Source organism: Triticum aestivum, chromosome 2A, assembly GCF_018294505.1.
Source record: "Triticum aestivum cultivar Chinese Spring chromosome 2A, IWGSC CS RefSeq v2.1, whole genome shotgun sequence".
Taxonomy (NCBI): Eukaryota; Viridiplantae; Streptophyta; class Magnoliopsida; order Poales; family Poaceae; genus Triticum; species Triticum aestivum.
This window is the reverse complement of record NC_057797.1, coordinates 618,887,330-618,894,682: the sequence shown is the minus strand read 5'-3', so window position 1 is coordinate 618,894,682 and position 7,353 is coordinate 618,887,330. Positions and strand designations below refer to the sequence as shown.

General features: G+C 40.6%; 1 long non-coding RNA gene across 2 annotated transcripts; it reads left to right on the top strand.

The window, feature by feature from the left end:
- The first annotated feature begins 2,718 nt into the window (after positions 1-2,718).
- On the top strand, positions 2,719-7,067 carry LOC123189806 (uncharacterized). Of its 2 annotated transcripts, XR_006496007.1 has the most exons (5): positions 2,719-3,000; positions 3,112-3,195; positions 3,860-4,380; positions 5,118-5,514; positions 6,238-7,067. It is a non-coding gene; the product is annotated as an uncharacterized lncRNA (long non-coding RNA). The 2 variants fall into 2 exon arrangements; XR_006496006.1 differs by having other exon boundaries at positions 2,734-3,195.
- Positions 7,068-7,353: the final 286 nt, after the last annotated feature.

Here is a 7,353-nt window from a genome sequence, read left to right as displayed (position 1 = left end):
GGGCCCAATCCAAAACATAGACAAGTTACAAATTTAGACAGCACGTTGCATAGAAGTAAGCAAGTAGTTGGCCATTCTGTAGCTCAATTAAAGTCTTAGGGAGCATAATGAACAACAGAGGATTTCATACAAACATACTACAGCAAGCAAAACTATGCAATCATTAGCCTAGTATAAACTAGATTGTGAGCCTCATTCAATAATAGTTGGTTAATAGACTTCAAAGCTTCAGGCACACTTCGGCAGAGTAATTAAATGGTAAGGCCTTTAATTATGTCAACTAATAGTTATACAAGTACCCAACATCAGGCATCATTCTTTGGGCATCTCATTAACTGAGGACAAATAAAGCAATTGAAAAGAGTAAATTAACTATGCCTGAAACAAACAAGGAATTGAACTGTTGAGTTGGATACAGTGACTTACCTTAACAGGTTGAAGAGGCTCAGCATAGCTCCTACTTCTCTTGCAAGGCTCCTTCATAACATCTTGTACTTGGAAATCCTCAATCTTATCTTCATTGCACCCCCTCTGCAAGGTGACACAAACTAGTTACTCATCTCCTTGGAAGATAAATATGCATACTTTCCAGTCTGTGAACACAAAAGGATGAGATTATAACAAAACAACACCACATAATGAAACATGCCGCATCTCTTGCACTTGCACACAACAATGAAATGAGCATTTACTATGTCTGCACTATGTAAAAACTAGGCATACCTTCGAACTGGATCTCCAGGTACACTTGGAGAGCCTACTTTAGTGTACAGCCAAACCTTTATGTCACATATGAGTTAGAAAAGGCCCCACTATAGCAGCCCTTAGTGTTTAAATCGTTGACAAGCTCTGTTAGAGTGTTAGGTCAAGAACAACAAGTAATCAAAGCAAACAGTCCTAGTATGGCTGGCTGATGCAAACGAGCAATTGAATAGATGTGTGAGCAAATCTTACATATCAAGAAAAGAAGCAAAGAAGGAGGCTTAAAGACCATCACTTGACTGACCGGATTTAAGGGGCATTTAAACATCATGTGCAACGTATGAACTAACATAAACATTGCATATTCCAGATTCTACAATGGAATGCACATGTATTAGGTTATGCCATGTATGATGATGCCTAAATGTACACTATAGCAGGCAGGAGTGATTCATCATTGCACGCCCAATTGAATTGCAGGTTAAGGGCCAGTTCTATTCTGCCTTTTCAGGGCTTATTGTCAAAATAAGCCATAAAAGATGTAAAGAAGTTATTTTTGAGTTATGGGCTTGGGCTTAACTAATTTCGCTTGGGAGGGGGGTGTTTCGGGTAGAACCTCACTAAAATTGAAGGGAAGGGGAATAGTGAAATGACTTTGTTGTCTGCCTATATTACACTCAAAATGTAACTGCTGACGCCCGCGTCACACCTCACTCTCAAGTAAAAACAAACACGCAAGCGTTCATTGCCCTGCCCGTTTGCATCTCCTCTCCCCTTTGCCTCTACCTCGATCCCCTGCATGCAGCACTAGGGTTCCTCTAGCGAGCCGTCGCCACTGGTCCCATCTTGCCTGGTCTCGACGATGCTCTGTCCAGCTAGGCTACATGGCCGACGGGTAGGGGCAAATCTCCCTGGCTGCTCCTCCCTCTGGCCCCGCCCCTCATTCTCATGGTCTCCAACAGCTGCTCCACTGTGGTTCGTCCAACGCACTACGCCAGCAGGCGCTGCACAACTACGGCTGATGCCACACTGCGGCAGAAGGCACCTTATTCCCCCTCCCCACCTCCCAGGCCGTGGCCTTGAGGTGCTGTTGAAGGATGATCTCATCCAACAAGGTGAGGATCTCGTCTGATTTTTTGCCAAATTTTCATTCTGATCCACTATACAATGAATTGCTATGAGCTGCTTCTGCTGCTGCTATATGATGCATTGCCATGAGATGCTCCTGCTGCTGCTATATGATGAACTAGCGGGTGCACCCGCGCAATTGCGTGGCTAGATTTATTGTTAGTATGTTTTGCCATTCTAAATATAGGTGATACTTAAATATGTTATATTGTATTGAAGTAAAAAATAAAGCATGTTTTACTATACGTTAAAGAAAATTAGTTCATTTATGAATATATTTTAGAATTTCAAGGGTCAACCTCTTGAATGTCTCAATGGATTACTGCGCATTAGAGCCACATGTTTCCTTCTAATGTGAATAATGCTCTATATAGCTCAATCATGGGACCTTAATTATTTATATTTTACATTATTGGTAAATGAGCTTCGTTATGTTATTCTGTTACAATTATTTGGACTTGCATTTCTGCCTTTTAACATTGTATGCAATTTAATTTTTTTGTCAATTGAAAACTACTTTATGCTATTTTTGTAGCTTCGTCACATGTTCCTTCGTGTTCCAATTATCTTCATGTGTTATTTTAGTTTAAATCTATTTGCAAAAAAAGTTTAAATCGACCAATTTTATTTCTTGTTGCACGCTGACTGGTTAGGTAAGCAATGAGCAAATCTTCTTGAAATAAACAAACCATGTGTCAACGTGTGTTGGTCCCAATCCATTCTGGCATGGTCCTAATCCATGGTGGTGGTGGCAATACCAAAGTCTGTCTTTATATTTCTACAGTACTACCAAAGTCTGTAGCAAGTAGACCCACCAGTGTAAGAAATGTACCTAATTCTAGAAAAAAAGTAATAATATTAAAAATATATTCATTACCCCTTAGAATTCACAACAGGGTAAACTTATCCTAGAGTGTGTACATCTCTTCTCCCATTTCTCTTGTCCACCGCGGAGGAGGAAACAGATCGAGCCTGCCCTTGCGTGACCGGAGTGGCCATGCCTAATCGAGTCGGTAGCCCGTGCATGGCCAATGATAGGAAGGGGATCCTCCAGGTCTGACTCCAACCACAGTTGTATCGCCGCCCACCAGCCAGGGCGCATCTCACCGTCGCCGAGCTGGAAAGGCGGAGGGTGGTCGCCGGCGAGGCCACTGGTGCCGGTACAAATAGGTGATTTTCTTCCTATTTTAATTCCTTGGGGTGGTGGATTTGATCCTTGGGAGACACATGTGGCTGGATGAGTGCGTGGATCAAACTTTCACTGCTTGAGGCTCGTTGCAGTGGCCGAGGTTCTGGATGTTGGTGTCTGCTGGCCGCTGCTTAGTTGCTACCCTCATTCTTTGTGTTGTCGGACTCCTACCATTAGTAAGTACTCAAAATTCCCATCTTGAATTCAGAATTATTTTTTTAAAATTTTACTGCTAAGCGATACTCACATTACAACTTTCCGTGTGGAAAAGGGCATTTGTACTTAGAGAACAGACTAAAGCGTACATATGGATCCGCCTAATTAGGTTGATCTCAACCTAGCAAGGGATTTTTGCATGTAATTTTTCTTTGACCAAAAAAGAGGTTTACATTCACATTTGCTGAGCTAGGTTGCAAAAGAATCAGCCTGAAGTGAGACATGCATAACGCCGGCAACGCTATATTGGTGAACTTACAAATGCAAGGCATCTGAAGTAGCTACACCCATGTTCTCTTATCTTGCTTCTGGAATCTTATTGACTAATGCTAGTGTTTAAAAGTTCTGATTCAATGTTCGTGCCACTTCTACAAATTTTGTAGGGCAGTACACCAATCGTTTTGTATGCTTTTTTCTTCTTAATTAGAACAACCTTTTGCACCCCACAGGAACCAATCTTGTTGTCTAATGGTAGATTATTGCTTATAGTTCATCCGTAGCACTATGAAGTGTTTGTTTCTTTTATTTGTTGTTACCCCGGCCTAGCAAGAAGGCCTTCATTTATTAATGGTAATTTGGTTCATATGTCACATACAATTGGTTGAATTTCTACATGTGTTGTAGGTGGTGCCTATGACATTGAAGATTTGTTTGTTTTTGTTAAAGTATCATTCAAGTACAACATCTGAAGCCTATCATCATGCACAACTTACTGCATAGTTTCATGTGACGAAGATGAATCAAAACATAAGACTTGTTCCACATATTTGATCTATAATCGCTGGGTTTCCTGAGATCAATTAGTGGTGAGGGATTTCACGGAGCATGGACCACCAGTTGGTGAATTTCTGGGACGAAATCACTTTACTGGGTCCAAGCTTGTTGGTGGAAGGGCATCAATTCCAGGGCAGCATATGTCACAAAGTAGTGGTTGGCCAAGGTAGGCTAATGAAGAACAGTTGCATTTGAAGCACATGGCAGAGGGTGGAACCGCGGCTATGGTCCATGAGAGGTATGGGGTAACGGCGGCATATTCATATAAGGAGATCGCGGGGCAAATAATGTAGCAGCAAGATGAGCAGCGCATGAGGGCGGCCACTATTGTTACCCTCCTCATTGTTGTTGCTGCCGGAATCCTATCAAATGTAAGTGCTGATGATAAGCATCCTTTCTAATGCGGATTAAGTCTTATAGTTCCTTCAAATCACCGTGAAGTGTTCAATTTTTTACCATGTTCGAGCAAGATGGAATTAATTTGTTAATTGTAATATGGTATATATGTGTTAGTCGGCATACAATGGTTGAAATTTTACATGTGTTTTCGGTGTCGTATGGTACTGAAGATCTAGTCATGGTTTTCTTAAATTGAAATTGTTGTATGAGATATAGAGGTTTTATTTATTACCCACAACAATAAACTGACAAAAGTGCATGTCTTCCAGAAAATTGTACTATCAGCTTCTTTTTCATTGTTTAATATGCGCACCCTTACAATCTACTAATAAGTATCCTTCCTATCCTGGTAGTTGTCAAGTACTCTTACAATATATTTGTAAATACATATAGTCTGCCTTACTATTTAATGATAACCAAATTTGGAGATTAATTCACCTATGAATTGTGCATAATCAATGACACATTTTTGCTATGATGAATATGTAAATAAATTCTGTACAATTCCATAAGTACACAGTCAGGCATTTTTGTTGTAAAGATAATGTAAATAATTTTTATGGCTTTGCAAATAAGATTAACCTTGGTTATAAATACAATCAGAGTAGAGGTAGCTATGCAATGGTCATGTGTCACATCATTAGTCTAAGGCTCTAACCACATTCCTGGAGAATCTAACATCTCAACTACGCATATCTGTTTGTTTCAGAAGCCACGAAATTGAGGTATGTAGAAGATGAACAAACCTGAGAACTGATGATCCAATGAAGAGTCAAAGCTTAAGAATCACATAGCCGTCAGCTATGGTGGCTTGTGGGCGGATGTGTCTCAGACCTAAGTTGTTGCCGCTGGACCGTGGTTACATTCATCCTAGCTTGGAGGAAACGGTGCGGGAAGATATGCATGTGCAGGGCGAAGAAGTGGACGAAGGCCGAAGAAGCAATCTCTGCCTCCCTATCGCTGCGTCCTGCTTCTCAATATGTCACCTTAGTCATGGCCACCTTAGCCCTCATGCTACTGATTTGAACCTTCCCTACTCTTCTTCTCCTGGGCTGCTCGAGTGCTTCAGTGGGTGCCTTGCCGGCGACAGGGAAGGAAGGACCAGAGTAAGTATAATATGGAAGTTCTTGTTCAAATTAGTAGAATATGCTTACCAGGTGTTAGAGTTTATAGATATATACCACAATTGTCACTGCAGATTAAATATAATATGAAAGTTCTTGTCAGTTTATTTTGTAGTTAGTTTGCAACAATCACAACATGATCATCTGCATATTTTGTTGCAACAAATCTATTATAGCTATTGTTGTGAAAGAAAAATCCTTAAAAAATCACCCAATAGCAACCCGAGGAAGTTAAGAGACATAATAATCCAGATATGGTTCCATTACTCCCTCTGTTCGATAATATATGACGTTTTCTGGTAGTACACAATGCCAAAAACGTCTTATATTATGGGACAGAAGCTAGTTTGTGATTTTTTTGGTTATTCTTGATTCCACATGCTTCATTTGGGTGAATAATCCATTGGCATCCAAATATGGAGATGAATTCACCTATGTAATGTGCATAATCAATGACACATTTTTGCTATGATGAATATGTAAATAAATTTTGTACAATTCCATAAATACACAGTCAGGCATTTTTGTTGTAAAAATAATGTAGATATTTTTTTATAGCTTTGCAAATAAGATTAACCTTGGTGTATAAATCCGATCAGAGTAGAGGTAGCTATGCAATGGTCTTGCGTCACATCATTAGTCTAAGGCTCTAACAACATTCATGGAGAATCTAACATCTCAACTACGCATATCTGTGTGTTCCAGGAGCCACGAAATTGAGGTACGCAGAAGATGAACAAACCTGAGAATTGATGATCCAAAGAAGAGTCAGAGCTCGAGCATCACATAGCCGTAAGCTATGGTGGCTTGTAGGCGGATGTGTCTCAGACCAAAGTTTTTGCCGCTGGACCGTTGTTACATTCATCCTAGCTTGGAGGCAACGGTGTGGGTGGGTATGCATGTGCAAGGCGAAGAAGTGGACGAAGGCCGAAGAAGCAATCTCTGCCTCCCTATCGCTACGTCATGCTCCTCAATATGTCACCTTAGTCATGGCCGCCTTATCCCTCATGCTGCTGATTTGAACCTGCCCTATTCTTCTCGTAGGCTGCTCAAGCGCTTCAGCGGGTGCCTCGCCAACGACAGGGAAGGAAGGATCATAAGTGATGGCTATAGCGCCAGGAATTTGGAAACCATAGCAATTGATCTTCTTTAAAAAACGTGTGTGGCAAGGGACGTGTAACCTGCTTCAGGAAAGAAGAGATGGATCATGTGAGAAAAGAGACCAGCTTTGATCCTCTATTGGAGAGACAATTGTTTTTTTGCCAATTGCCTAGTCCATATTGTCCATGTATTAAAAGGATGCAAACGTGTGGCTCCTGGAGTTTGTATTACTCTTGGATTTGGATATGTGTACGCGCTTTGTTTTTTATTTTCCCTTTTTTGCTTTCCAATTCGGACATGCATCAGTTCGTACGTGATTGTTTTGGACTCAAACAATACGTGTCCATGTTTTTATTAAACAATATGTGTCCATGTAGTTCTTCCTGTGTGCCCTAGTGTTATGGTTATATATGCATCTAACGTGGCAACATAAAGGTTCAATACTGCTGGTACATATATTTTTACATGTTACATAGAAACTTTAAATCTAAGCCATTGTTATTCTAATCAAAAGGCGTAAAAATGATTAGCATATGTGGACAAACGTGATGTCTTGTTTTAATTATATAATAGATGGCTATGAGCTGCTGCTGCTGCTATATGATGAATTGATATGAGCTGCTGCTGCTGCTATATGATGAATTGCTATGAGCTGCTGTTGCTGCTATATGATGAGTTGCTATAAGCTGCTCCTGCTGCTGCTGTATGATGAATTGCTAT